General features: G+C 44.8%; 1 long non-coding RNA gene across 1 annotated transcript in view; it reads left to right on the top strand.

Annotated features, from left to right (window-relative positions):
- The first annotated feature begins 3,863 nt into the window (after positions 1–3,863).
- LOC136611945 (uncharacterized) overlaps positions 3,864–15,751 on the top strand; it is a 29,113-nt gene continuing 17,225 nt past the window's right edge. Inside the window, exon 1 of the long non-coding RNA XR_010790328.1 lies at positions 3,864–3,945. This is a non-coding gene — a long non-coding RNA (uncharacterized lncRNA). The remainder of the gene's footprint in view (positions 3,946–15,751) is intronic.

The following is a 15,751-nucleotide window of genomic DNA, read 5'->3' as shown; positions in this document are numbered from 1 at the left end:
CTATGTTTCCTTTAAGTAGATTAGGGCCACAATGGGTATGTTTCTGAACACGGGACAAACGGGGGGATCCATTTTGGGGTGAACGTCTTCATTCCTATGTATACTGTACAAAAAAAAACTGTTTTTAAATTGACACAATTGCCAAAGAAATGAAAATCATAATTTTTTTCCTTCTGCTTGGCTTAGATTCATTCAAAACCTGTGAAGTCAAAAAAGTCATCGTACCCCTAGATAAATTCGTTAAGGGGTCTACTTTTCAAAATGGGGTCACTTGTGGGCGTTCTCCGTCGTTTTGGTCACTCAATGGCTCTACAAGTGGGCAATGGGGCCTAAATCTCCTTCAAGCAAAATTTCTGTTCCGAAAGCCACCGGTTTCTCCTTTCATTTTGGGCCACATTGTGCATCCAGACGTAATACTAGGGCCACAATGGGTATGTTTCTGAGCACGAGACAAACAGGGGTATCCATTCTGGGGTGCAAATCCTAATTTTCATGTGTACTATAGAAAAAAGTCCTGTCTTTAAAATGACATATTTGCAAAAATATGAAATTGTAGTTTTTCTCTTCTAAATTGCATTGACTCCTAAAAAAAACTGTGGGGTTAAAATACTCATGACACCTATCAGTGAATACCTTAAGGGTGTAGTTTTTAAAATGGGGTCACTTGTGGGGGTATCTATCATTTTGACTCCTATGAGCCTTTCCAATCTTGGTTTGGTTTAGGAAAACAAAGTGTTCCTCAAAATGCTGAAAAGTAATGTTAAATTTGTATGTCTCCTAAATGGTTAAAAAAAACGAAAGTTTTTCCAATGTGCGCCAAAAATATTTTTTTCCTACTTTCCTCTCTCTAAAACCTAGGTGCGTCTTATCATCAGGTGCGTCTTATAAAGCGAAAAAAACGGTATATACAAATTTTCTTGTTACCTGTAACGACAGGCAATGATAAGAGTAGTAGTTGTCGGTTTGTGACGCCATCGTTCCATACACCGGCATTCACACTCGGCGCATTAATGACACTGGACAAGTGCATAGTACCTCGGGTCCTCCGGAACGGTGGGGGCCCGGTAACACTTGACTAGTGACTTTTCCAAGAAATACAGTAGACTTCAGTATGCAGAGTTTACAGTGCAGGAAAACTTAGTACATATTCAGCAATACTTGACATAAAAGTCAATGGCCACAAAATGGCTATAATGATCACCCCGCTCTCATAGACTTCAGCACACGAGGGTGTCAGTTATGGGTGTACTACTATACGGTGATCTATACTTCAGACGGCCGCATAGGAATCATCAATAAATCTCAGTATTATCTTCAGAGGTTCAGTAGACTTCTGCACTGTTATATATCTGTATAAACTTCTTGTCGCTTGCAATGGTAATTACTCACTACGGCTCTCTCTTGTGATGGGACTTTGTGGGGAAAACATTAAGGCCTCATGTCCACGGGGAAAATCAGGCCCATACGGATTCTCCATGGAGAATCCGTAGCGGGTCTCTCCTGCCGCGCGGACATGAGCGCTGAAAATAGGAATTTAAAAGAATTAACTCAGCCGCAGCGGGCCAGGAAGGTCTTCTCTTCCTCACAGCCGGATCTTCTTTTTCGGCCAGCGGATGAACTCGTCACGCCGGCGGCACGTCCCCAGCGTGCCGCGCGCATGCGCCGGGCACATCCGCCGAGCCGAAGCAAGAAAGATCCAGCCGTGAGGCAAAGAAGACCTTACCGGCCTGCTGCGGGTGAGTTAATTCTTTTATATTCCTATTTTCAGCGCTCATGTCCATAGGCTTCAATAGAAGCCCGCGGGAGACCCGCACGAAAATGGAGCATGGTCCAGATTTTTTCATGCTTCATTTTTTTTAAAATCCCTTTTATTGACCATCCGCGGGTATTTATCTACCCGCGGATGGTCAATGCATCCCTATGGGATGCGGATCCGCAGGCAGGAGAAGAGTTAAAATCCGCTGCAGATTTTAATTCTTCTTTTGCCCGTGGACATGAGGCCTTAGGCCTCATATCCACAGAAACAGATCCGCAGCGGATCCCCTGCACGTATGATCCACGCCCCATAGGGATGCATTGGACACTCGCAGGTAATTAAATACCTGCGGGTGTCATTTTCCCATGAGGCGCGGATTGCGTGTGCGGGAAAATACCCGCAGCATGCTCCATTTTAGTGCGCAGGATTCTATTGAAGCTTATGGAAGCCATACATATCCACGGCACACCCGCAGCTGAATTCCTGCTCTCTGGCCCAGGAGAGCAGGAGTTCAAAAAAATAGTGCACGGCGCATGTGCGCTGCCGCCATGTCGAGCACATCCGCCAGGCCGAAGAAAGAAGATCCGGCCGTGACAGAGTGTCTTAGCGACATCTTCACCTCTTAATCTTCATCCGTACACAAAAACAACACTATGCAGTTTTTGCAGATGTGACATTGTTGCCAAAGTTAGCTTCACCAACTGGGTTTCCCCTTTTATCATGTTTTCAGATCATCCATCTTGATTCACACACAGCTCTGCTACATCCTGATTTATGCACATTACACACACACAGCTCTGCTACATCCACATCCATCCTGATTTTCACACGTCACCAGACTCCTGGAAACAGTGATGAGCCCCTGGTCATGTGATTCCTAACTCCACCCAAACAGGTGATCACACGACGGTGACGTCATCACAAGTCCTGGTAGTAGATGCTGTCGGTTTATCCAGTATACAGTACTTTCTACCAAACTTCACAATGGCTCCTCCTAAAACAGTAACATCACCGCAGGTCCTTCAGCCCACCGTATCTCTGAGGTGACAGTAGGTCGGTGTCTCCTGTCAGGACCACTGAGTTGAGTCTGAGATAATAATGGCTAAGTTGTATAGTCATTTTGTTATTGTTGTCCTCCCCTTCCAAGAGCCCTAACTGTGTTGTTCTTCTGTTGGTCAGGCTCTGTGTTTTAGATATGTTGTAGGACCTGTGATGACGTAACCTGGGGCAGAGCAATGACATCACCAGGGGCGGAGCATCAGAAGCACTCACATACTAACTGACAAGTTGTCATTAGTAGTTTGACTGCAACTGGTATTTTTATATGGACTGTGATGTGCCAGCAGCTGGCACATCACAGAGCCAGAGCCGCAGGAGCAGGTGAGAGCTGCACTGATCCCTGCAGGGGCGTGGGTCGGGTCATGCTGCGAGAATTCTGGCCGGCCTGGCTATCTGCAGGCGGCCTTACAACAAGTCAGCCTTCCAAAAGTTACACCAGCTCAGCACCAGGTTAGTTTTATGGAAAAATTTTGCAACAAAATCACACTATTCTGTCCGACACAACTGCCAGAAATAAAGAGAACCCTACCCAGACGGAAATATTCCGGAAGAGACCTAAAGCCAGAAAGTGAAATGAGAAGTGAAATGACCTTAACGTTATTATGCAGAGACTACGGTTGGCACTATTACATGCCCTTGCTGGTCCCATTATATGAATGGAAAAGCTAGCACTACAAGGCTGTTTTCAGATATGCACTGGAGGGGCCGCCGTTCAAAGCAGTACATGCAGCACAGCAGACCCTATTTATAGTCTATGGGGTCCATCCATAGGCGTAGTGTCAGGGGGTGCTGGGGTCGCCATGGCGACCCGGCCCCTGCGCTCAGGGGGCCCCGTGGCCGCCCTCCGCCATACTCACATGCACATTCAGTGCATTAATGGCTGGCCGTTCTTTCCCCGGCATGATGCGGCAGCCTGAATGGCCAGCCTGAGAGGAAAAGCAGGGAGGTACTCACATGGGCCGGCAGGGGAGGAGAAAGGAAGTCACATGGGACGGCAGGGCACAATGATCATGTGATCATGTGCTGCCCCCCTGCTTCCTGTTGCACGGAAGCCTCTGAGTTTACCTCTCCAGCTGCTGCTGTCACATGGAGGAGAAGTGGACCGAGCCCTGGGGAAAGTGTATATATGTGTGTGTGTATCTGTCTGCCTGTCTCCTTCCTTTATCTATCTATCTATCTATCTATCTATCTATCTATCTATCTATCTATCTCATATCTATCTATCTCATATCTATCTATCCCGGGTATAAGTTATACATCTCCCTGGATTTACTGTATTCATTTGCACCCTTTACACACAATCAAAAAACGCATGAAAACCGCATGCGGTTATTAATAGTGTCTGCAGCTTAAGGGTGACTGCCCACTACAGTTTTTTTCACGGCGAAATTCGCAGCCTTTTATTTTTTTGTAGGGGTCTATGAGACTTGTTATGTTAAAATAGCGATCGCGCAAAATCGCAATTTACCGTGAAATCGCGATTTTGCGCGATCGTGATTTTAACATTACAAGTCCCATAGACCCCTGCAGAAAAAAAAAACGCTGCGAATTTCGCTGTGAAAAAAAACTGTAGTGGGCAGTCACCCTAATACCGTACGCGGTCTTTAAATACTGCATGCAGGTTTTTTATGTGTCTTAATTGTGGTTCTAATGTGCAACAAATACATGACCCGCCTGAGGCCGTTCTCACACGTGTTCAGAAAATGCAGCTTGTAATCGTGGCATTTTTACCGGAATTTCAAGCAGCGTTTTCGAACACAGGTTACAGCATTTGACAGCGCTTTTTAATGCACCCCATTATTGTGATGGGTGATAACGTGTGTTAAAAAGCATGAAAACCCAAAAATAGAACAGACAGTTCGTGAAAATCACAGCGTTAGAAACACTGTTTTCGAGCGCAAATTTGAGTAACCTCATTAAAATCTATGGGAGTGTTGAACCGCGGTTAGTACGGCGCTCAGGGCGCTGTGCTAATAGCGGTAAAAAGAGGTGTGTGTGAGAGTAGCCTGCGGGGCTACAAACAAATCTTCATGTAGTGCAGGAAATGCATCATGTTTGGAAAGATTACGCCAAGGGGGCAGATCATGTATGCAGCGCGATATGGGTATGGGTACGGGAAACTGTGGGGTGGAGGCCCAAGGGGGGGCCCGAGCTGAACTTTTGCACCCGGGCCCCTGAGCCTTTAGGTACGCCCCTGGGTCCATCGGGTGCCATTAGGGTTTGACGTGTGCATCTGGCACTTCTAGATTTACCATTGCTCAACTCCTAGCTGGAAAATGAAGCCCCAAAGCACTGGTGTGAACTCTGCCTTAGGGGAACCTTTCACACAAGTAGAAGATTTTTGCAATACTCCTCTAAAGACGCAGAAAATTCTGCATTCCCCACGTACATGTATAGGTTATAAAGAGGAAATCTGTAGCAGCAGATTAAGCTGCAGCCTAAATGGACAGAAAAATTAAAAATGTTCCAAGATCCAGAAAAGTTACGCTGTGCTAGGTACATAGCAAGGGCTTGGAGTTCACAAGAGGCCATGGAGGTAAAGTTCTGCCCCTTTACCGGGCATGTCTTGTGACTCACCACTCTGCCTGTAGCTGGTAATTATAAAGATGAGCCTTGATAATGTTCCACAATGTTTACAACTAGATGATAATGGTGTTTGGTACGAGATGGCGGAGGCATTTCTTTTTATAACATTACATTAATATCACCTACGCTTTAGCTGAGTTGTGTGCACTTTGCTGAACCCCTTTGACAAAAGGAGATTTTTGTGCTCCAACACTGATGGCGTATTTCTGTGTTGTCAGTGGCAGTCTGATCCCTGTCACCACCATGAGCAGAAAAACAATGACTCTTTCAGTGCAGTATCTGACACAGTGCCACTCTCTGCCATGTTGCTATGTCCGGTACCGCAGCTCAGCCGTATTGTTGCAGTACCTGACACGTGCAAGAATTATGCTGTGATGGTTACTGCAGGGTTTCGGTGGCCCTGCTACTGAACTAGGCCCCCTTTTTTTTTCCTGATCAGGGTAAGAGTGTCGGCCTGACCCCACCGACCACACATGAAGCACATTGAAGAGCGTATGCCACCAGTGGCGTGGTTTGTATGAAGCTGGCCCTGAAACTGAGCCTGCTCCATATACCGTGGGTGCCAGCTGCCTTTGACAGCTGACACCTGCCCACAATCGCTGCGATCGGAGATAACTCAGACCTTAGCTATTAACCATTTAGATGCCACTGTTAAATCTAAACAACCCAACAAAGGAAGTGAGCCCTCTCTGGCTCTCAAATGGCTACCCGTGCAATGAGATCATAGGGTGGTGTTCTGATGTCATGACAGACCAGGCCCCCAGCATTGCCATGCATTTTTGTCTATTAACCCCGTAGTGACGAAGCCTGTTTGCGCCTTAGTGACGGAGCCAAATTCTGGAAATCTGACATGTGTCACTGAACATATCATAATTCTGTAAAGGTTTTGCATATCCAAGTAATTCTGACATTGTTTTTTCACTACATTTTGTACTTCATTTAGGTGGTAAAAATAGACTGTTAGAACTTGTATATATTTATTTAAAGTGCCAGTATTGGGAACATTTTGAAAAAATTTTAATTTTTTCACATTTTCAACTGTAATATCTCAAATATGTGCAAACATACTGTACAAATATTTGCTAAGATATATTTTTCCATCTGTGTACTTTATTCTGGACGCACGTCTGAAAAACTTTTCTTTCTTTTTTTTTTAACTATTTAGGAGACGTACAAATTTAACATTACTTTTCAGCATTTTAAGGAACACTTTGTTTTCCTACACCAAGCCAAGATTGTAAAGGCTCATAGGTGTCAGAATGATAAATACCCCCACAAATGACCCCATTTTAAAAACTACACCCCTTAATATATTTACTGAGTGGTGTCCTGAGTATTGACCCCACAGTTTTTTCAGGAATTAAAGGGGTTCTGTCATTAAAAACAAAAAAATATATATTTACCTATTGCTTCCCAGAAAACCTTACCTCTCCTCTTCTCCTCCCAAATCTTCTCCTGAATCCTCTTGACACTTGGGTCACGTGACGTGCAGCTGCCTGATTTAGCTGGATCCGGTGATGTAACGTACATTGCACTACATTCTGCTTCCTGCAGGTCAATGTACGCATACATCACTAGTGACCTAGCGTTCATTGCCCAGGCAGGAAATGCGGAATGCACGGCTGGTGTTCCTTATGCCACGGGTAGTAGTGGGTGTACACCACTGTTAGGCTGCTTGACAGCCAGGTGACGCCCCCACTTCCTCATTGGCTGGGCACCAGGCACATTGATAGGGGGTTACCGAAAGGCACAGGGGAGAAGGCACAGCAGAGGAGCTTCAGAGCGGGAGTCCAATGGCCTAACGGCGCCGGAGCATCAAGGGACAAGGCAGAGCAGTGGCCCAGCAGCAGAGGCTCCTGCAACACAGGGGAGCTTCAGAGCGGGAGTCCTTCAGCGCCAGAGCATCAGGGGAGAAGGCAGAGCAGTGGCGCAACAGAGGAGGCTCACATGGGGACCTTCACAGCGGGGGAACGATACAGCCGGAGGAGTGGGCCAACAGCGGAGGCTACAGCGCCGTAGGGGAGCGTGACAACAGGGGACGGAGAGCGAGGATCAGCAGGGCAGATTGGCCAGCATTGCTTGTGATCTGCGGCATCGGCAGCAGGGGCCGTGGCGGCAGCGCTCGTGGGGTGTGGTTTACACACGGACGCCTAACACGAAGTGTTGGCGTTACCTGGCTGTCAAACAGCCTAGCACTGGTGTACACCCACCACTTCCGTTGGTGTCAAGGTACACAAGTACCGGCAGTCTGTACGAGTGCGCACAGGCGAGACCACGGTGCGAGCACACCCGCGAGAGAAAGAGAGCTACGTACGTGCATGGGCTACACCGGGATCTGGCGCTTGCCCACTCGCCACCAATAGAAATGTATTCCTGACATTTTTGTCAGGCAGAATACATTTCTATTAGCTATTGGAAAAACAAGCTTGTCCTGCCACCTGTGTTTTTTGTTTTTATTGCCGTCCATCCACCCCTTTGCAAAAAAAATCTTACGGCCTTTTAAATGTATACGTGTATGTATATATATATATATATATGTGTGTGTGTGTGTGTATGTATGTATGTATGTATGTATGTATATATATATATATGTGCATATATATGTGTGTGTGTGTGTGTGTATGTATGTATATATATATATATATATATATGTATGTGTGTGTGTGCGCGCGCATGCAGGTATATATGTATGCGTCTATACATATTCCTTATTAGAAATAGTATTTGTCACCGAAGGAAACCATTAAACTTAAAATATAACCTCTATTAAATAATGATTAAAATACTTTTTAGTGCGTGTAAAAACCAATACGTGGGTGATATTAGTCCCCCCACTAAATATACACTTAATGAGAACAGTATATTTTGACTCTTCCTGTCTTTTAGGTTTAACACCAAACTTTATTCAATTACTGCAGTTTAATTACCAGCATATGAATGAAGATGTGAGGCCATACCAGGTGTTATACAACTTGTCACTCTGGAATTTTATTATTCTTGTGTCCATTCATATACGGATATATATATATGGACATGATCTAATATATATGTCCTCGTCCTCAATAGCATATATATTGTGTCAGTTACACCTAAGCAGACATGTGTCCCCGGATCTCCTTCTGTTACTTCTCAGGATCACCATATCACTTTAATTGATCTCATTAAGTGTTAAAAGATGCAAAAAGGCTTAACTACAATATAAAGCCAGATATCTAGTTCTCATGCTCTATATGTCAGCTGCCAATACCCAAAGTATTATACAACTGGCAGCTTCCAGCCTTAATTTGTCCAGCACCACACCTAATCGTGTCAGATTGATGCACTATCAGCGACTGACGCTGGATCTTTTGCGCCTTAGTGACGGAGCCAAATTTTGGAAAACTGACATGCGTCGTTCAATGTAGCATAACTCCGTAAAGGCTTTACATATCCAAGTGATTCTGACATTGTTTTTCGCCACATGTTGTACTTCATTTAGGTGGTAAAAAGAGACCGATATAATTTGTGTATATTTATTAAAAGTACCAATATTGGAAAAATGTTGAAAAAATTGTCATTTTTTTCACATTTTCAACCGTAATATCTGAAATATGTTCAAACATACTGTACAAATTTTTGATAAGATATATATTTCCATCTGCTTACTTTATTCTGAATGCACACTTGAAAAACTTTTGTGTTTTTTTTTAACCATTTAGAGGACGTACAAATTTAACATTACTTTTCAGCATTTTGAGGAGCACTTTGTTTTCCTGCACCAAGCCAAGTTTGCAAAAGCTCATGAGTGTCAGAATAATAGATACTCCCACAAATGACCCAATTTTAAAAACTACACCCCTTAATGTAATCACTGAGGGGTGTCATGAGTATTTTGACGCTACCAGTTTTTTTCAGGAATTAATTAAATTTAGAGGAGAAAAAATAAAATGTCATATTTTTGCAAATATGTCATTTTAAAGACATATTTTTTTCCTATAGTGCCCATGAAAATGAGGATTTACACCCCAAAATGGATACCCCTGTTTCTCCCGTGTTCAGAAACATACCCATTGTGGCCCTGATCTTATGTCTGGATGCACAACGGGGCCCAAAACGAAAGGCGTAGTCAGTGGTTTTCAGAACATAAATCTTCCTTGAAGGCGTTTTAGGCCCCATAGCACATTTGTAGAGCTCTTGAGCGGCCAAAACCAAAGAGAACCCCCACAAGTGACCCCATTTTGAAAACTAGACCCCTTAACGAATTTATCTAGGGGTGTACTGCCCATTTTGACCCAACAGTTTTTGAATGAATTCAAGCAAAGCAAAAGGAAAAAATTGTGATTTTGTTTTTTTTTTGTCAATTCTGTCATTTTAAAAACAGCTTTTGTTGTACAACACCCACATGAATGAAGACTTTCACCCCAAAATAGATACCCCTATTTTCCCTGTGTTCAGAAACATACCCCTGGTGGCCCTAATCTACCTAAAGGACACATGGCTAGGCCTATAATGGAAGGAGCACCCGTTGGATTTCAGGGTACAACGGAATAAATTCCAGGCCCCATTGCCCACTTGCAGAGCCATTGAGCGTCCAAAACGATAAAGAACCCCCATAAATGACCCCATTTTAAAAACTAGACCCCTTAACAAATTCATCTAGGGGTGTACTGCGTATTTTGACCCCACAGTATTTGAATAAATCTAAGCAAAGCAGAAGGAAAAAATTACGATTTTCATTTTTTTGGCAATTTTGTCAAATTAAAAAGTTTTTTTTTGTACAGTGTACATAGGAATGAAGACCTTCACCTCAAAATGGAAACCCTCATTTGTCCCGTGTTCAAAAACATACCCCTTGTGGCCCTAATCTACTTACAGGAAACATGGCAAGGCCTATAATGGAGGGAACACCCGTTGGATTTCAGGGCACAACTGAATAAATTCCAGGACCCATTGCCCACTTGTACGGAATAAAAATTGACACCTTAAAAAATCCCCCCCCCCCCCCCCCACACACACACTCCGCGCCCTTTTCGGCGTTCCCCAAATCTTAGATAAAAGTAATAATATGAACTGTGTAGTATTTCCAAAGACAGGGATAATTACAGAGGCTGGTTGGGATGGGTACAAGGGGCAATAAAACCGTGTATCCCCCCTCCTCTCATGCTTTTTGGGGGTATTTCGTGACCTCAGTAGCGGGTATGGGGTGTAAAAAGTGGCGCTCTGTGAGTCTCTGTAATCTTGCGGAGATGCGGCGGTCTCACACAGATGGCGCTCAACAAGCTGCTCCTGGAACTGCATGAAGGCGAACGTTCCCGGGGCTTCTTGTAAATTGCGTATTACAGGTAGCAGTCTGAATAACACCGGGCTTACGCAGCCGTAGGTAGAATCCGCTTGCGGAGGCCTGCAGAGGATTCCAGCTGTGAGCCCGGCTGTGACCCTGCGTACGGCCGTGTAATGTACTGCGCATAACTGCCTACTCACACAGACGGTCATGCGCAGTATATATATTTTTTTTGTTTGTATTTCCCGCACTGTCGCTTAGCGGTGACGCTGGTACCCGCAGCCCGTACACAACATAGTTGCATAGGGGCTGCGGGTATATCCGTGACCATGGAGCACAATGGGCTCTATGTTGCGGATATCCGCAGTAAAATAGAACATGCTGCGTTCTCTTTTCTGTGAATAGATTACACAATTCTAACCCAGTAATGTAAGCGGAATTATGTAATCCAATCCGATTGATCTGTGTATTACTGCATCGGTGAGGGGAGATGAATCTTCACCTATTTTTTATTTTTACATGAACGCCATTATCCATTGGATAATGGCGAACACGTGATCAGGAACCGATCACCGCGGCCCTTCCTGAAATCTCCAGGCTCTCGGCTAAGTTTTGTAGGCAGGAGCAGGGAGATTTTAAATTACCACAGCTTTTGCACATGCACCTGCCATTTTGGCGACATGCGCGTGCGCAGAAGCTGGGGTAAGGTCCGTGGATAAATCCGCGGGCCTTAGGTACGTCATTTCATCCTCCCTCATGGATATGATCCGTGGGGGGAGAAGAAACGCAAGTCTTTTTAACTTTTTGAAACTTTTTTTTTACTTTTTACACTTTTTTTCTTTACTATACATGATCACTGTCATCCCTTGGATGGCAGTGATCATGCCCCCAGTGACATGCCTCTGCTCCTGGCTACACATGGCAGCCAGGATCAGAGGGATTTTAAATTTCCCGGGGCTCGAGCCCCTCTGTGCACGCGCCCGATGTCAATCATCGGGCGCGCATGCGCAGAAGGGGACTCTGGTCCCAGAAGACCGGGACACCGCTGAGGACCGGGGGTGAGTATTTTCACCTCCCCTCATGGATCTGATCCATGAGGGGAGGTAAAACTTTTCTTTTTAAAAAAAACTTTTTAAACTTTTTCGCGATTGCCGCTATCCAATGGATAGCGGCGATTGCGGGCCCGGGGACTGCTCACAGCGGTCCCCGGTAACACCTCCTGGTTCCCGGCTACCTTCAGGAGCCGGGAGCCAGGAGATTTTAAATTTGCCGGGGGCTCTCGGCCTTCTGCGCATGCGCGTGATGTCATTTTCTGGCGCGCATGCGCAGAAGGCCTGCGGCGGGTCCGGGAGGACCTGATCTCCGGGGGACCCCGCCGACAAGCCAGGTGAGTATTTTCAGCTGCCCTGATGGATCCGATCCATCAGGGCAGCTGAATATCTTACTTTTTACACCTTTTTATTTACTTTTTTGCAATCGCAATGCCGGGGGGGACTGCCCGCATCCTGGGATGACAGCTCCATGCTGTCGGCTACCTGCGGGCACCGGCAGCATGGAGCTGGCACGTCCTCAGGCAAGTGGGCATTAATCCAAAGAGGATGCATAAAACTACGTCCTTTAGGGTTAAAGCCCACTTACTGAGGACGTAGTTTCCCAATGGGGCGGTCGTTAAGGGGTTAAGTTTCTATTGCCAACAGTGATGGCTAACTTCTTAAGGGGGCTAGATCTAACTAATCTGCATTCCCCCCCCCCCCCCCATCGACGCGTTTCTGTAGCTATTGTAGATAATGCTACGTCATCAGGATGGTTACATGTTTGTGATATTACAGACAGATCTGAACAGCCACCTGATCTGTGGCCGTTAGAGCATAGATGGTCAGTGGTTGGCCTTGTGAGGCTTAAATAGCCAGTTCCACACCTTCCTCCTCTGGAGGCTTGTCTCCACCGCTCCAATCAGCGTACGGCACTGTCTTTCCCCGTCCGTCTGGGTATCACGATGTTTCGTGATCTCGCGCATGCGCACAGCCGCTCGGAGCCGCCGCCATATATATGTATATGCAAACATACATTTAGGAGGCCATAAGATTTTTTTAAATAAATATCTAGTATATATATATGTGTGTGTGTGTGTGTGTATGTATGTGTATATATATATATATATATATATATATAACTATCTGCGTATCTCTCTCTATCTGCGTCTCGCTACGGCTACCCATCTCTCTGCTTGTGTATCTACATGCATATACATACATATATCTCTACCTATCTGTGTGTGTATGTATGTATATATTATACACATACATACATATGCAAGTACATCACAATGCATTGTTCTCACAAAGCGCACAGCACTCGCATATTTGCCTTGCGCTATATTGGTCTGAGGTACTTGGGCTGAAATAGTATAAAATCAGAGGTAATGAATGTAACATCACCAAAGACATAAAGCAATATTTTGCCCTCTATTGTCAGCATGCTATTATCCTGTCCCCCAAGTGTCAATGCATAATGCATCCCAAGTGGCAGCGTGCCCGCCCGTATCACATCTTGTATCCAAGCAAGAGGCGGTACAACAGGGTACTAGGGCCTCCATCCCCGCCCATATTACATCTTGTATCCAAGCTAGAGGTGGTACAACAGGGTACTAGAGCCTCCATACCCCCCATATCACATCTTGTATCCAAGTTAGAAGCGGTACAACAGGATACTAGAGCCTCCATGCCCGCCCATATCACATCTTGTATCCAAGCTAGAGGTGGTACAACAGGGTACTAGAGCCTCCATACCCCCCATATCACATCTTGTATCCAAGTTAGAAGCGGTACAACAGGATACTAGAGCCTCCATGCCCACCTATATGACATCTTATATCCAAGCTAGAGGCGGTACAACAGGGTATTAGAGCCTCCATGCCCGCCCATATCACATCTTGTATCCAAGCTAGAGGTGGTACAACAGGGTACTAGAGCCTCCATGCCCACCTATATCACATCTTGCATCCAAGCTAGAGGTGGTACATCAGGGTACTAGAGCTTCCATGCCCCCCGTATCACATATTGTATCGAAGCTAGAGGCGGTACAACAGGACATACATACATACAATAAGACCTGCTTTACATAGATGTAAGTGCAATTGCACACACTGTTTTGCACGTTTTTATCTCTGAGGGCAGCCGTACACAGGTGTAAGTGCATGTATGCTCTCTATTACATGTCCTATGCAGTGTGTGTGTGTGTATGTGTATATATATATATATATATATATATATATATATATATATATATATATATATATCCATATGCATCTTGATATATATACGCATAGATAAATTTATATATACATACACGCATACAATACATTGCATGGGAAATATGCAAAGAGGGAAAAAGACCCAGGTATGTGTTTCCTGTTTTTACCATGTGGAGTGACTACTGTGAGTGTTTGCTGTGAGTGATTATTGTGAGGGGCTACTGTGAGATTGTAAGGAAGAGCTGGACGCCCTTGGGAAATGTTGGGTGTTCGGGGACAGAGGCAAAGAGAAACACTGGCAGGTTTTGGTAGACTTCAGGCAATTCACTGAATGGGTGGAAGTAGCTTTGTGAGGGCGGAAGTGGGAGATGACCTTTTAGCAGGAGGGGCTGAACATGTAAACAGAGCATGGAGGTGAAAAATGGAGCCCAGGTAATTACTACTTCTGAATGTATGTGTTGTTGACAACAGCCTGTGCCGGCAGGGCAGATTTATTGGAAAAAAATACAGATTGTATTGACAGAACCCCTTTAATACAATATAGAGGAGAACAAATAACATTTCATATTTTTGCAAATATGTCATTTTAAAGACATATTTTTTTCTATGGTGCACATGAAAATGAGGATTGGCACCCCAAAATGGATACCCCTGTTTGTCCTGGGTTCAGAAATATACCCATTGTGGCTCTAATATTATGTGTCTATGCACAACGGGGCCCAAAATGAAAGGAGTAGTCAGTGTATTTCAGAGAAGAAATTTTGCTTAAAGGCCTTTTAGGCCCCATAGCACACTTGTAGAGCTCTTGAGTGGCCAAAACCATAACCCCCCCCCCCCCCCCCCACACACACACACACACACACACAAATGACCCCATTTTGAAAACTAGACCCCTTAACGAATTTATCTAGGGGTTTACTGCCCATTTGGACCCCACAGTTTTTGAATGAATTCAAGCAAAGCAGAAGTAAAAAGTTGTGATTTTTTTTGGCAATTCTGACAATTTAAAAACAGGTTTTTTTAACAGCACACATATGAATGAAGACTTGCGCCCCAAAATGGATACCCCTGTTTCTCCCGTGTTCAGAGGCATACCCATTGTGGCCCTAATCTTATGTCTGGAAGCACAAAGGGGCCCAAAATGAAAGTAATAGTCGGTGGCTTTCAGAACAGACATTTTGCATTAAGGGGTTTTAGGCCCTATTGCCCACTTGTAGACCCCTTGAGCTGCCAAAACCATAGAGAACCCCCACAAACGATCCTATTTTAAAAACTAGACCCCTTAACGAATTCATCTATGGGTGTACTGCATACTGTGACCCCACAGTATTTGAATGAATCTAAGCAAAGCAGAAGGAAAAAATTGCGATCTTCATTGTTTTAGCAATTCTGTCAATTTATAAACTGTTTTTTTTTGTACAGTGTACATGGGAATGAAGATGTTCACCCCAAAATGGATCCCCCTGTTTGTCCCATGTTCAGAAACATACCCATTGTGGCCCTAATCTACTTATAGGACACATGGCTAGACCTATAATGGAGGGAACACCCGTTGGATTGCAGGGCACAACTGAATAAATTCCAGGCCCCACTGCTTACTTGTGCGGAAAAAAAAAATTGACTCCCTAAAAATAATCCCCCCGCACACACACACACCTCGCACCCTTTTTGGCCTTCCCCAACTCTTAGATAAAAGTAATAATGTAAACTGTGTGTTTTTTTTCGAAGACAGGGGTAATTACTGGGGCCTGGTTGGGATGGGTACATGGGGCAATAAAATCTGGTATCCCCCCTCCTATCATCCTTTTTGGTGGGTATTTCTTGACATCAGCGACAG

The sequence above is a fragment of the Eleutherodactylus coqui genome, chromosome 1 (assembly GCF_035609145.1).
Source record: "Eleutherodactylus coqui strain aEleCoq1 chromosome 1, aEleCoq1.hap1, whole genome shotgun sequence".
Classification (NCBI taxonomy): domain Eukaryota; kingdom Metazoa; phylum Chordata; class Amphibia; order Anura; family Eleutherodactylidae; genus Eleutherodactylus; species Eleutherodactylus coqui.
Note: the sequence above shows the minus strand (reverse complement) of the source record. Positions and strands in the feature narration are given on the sequence as shown.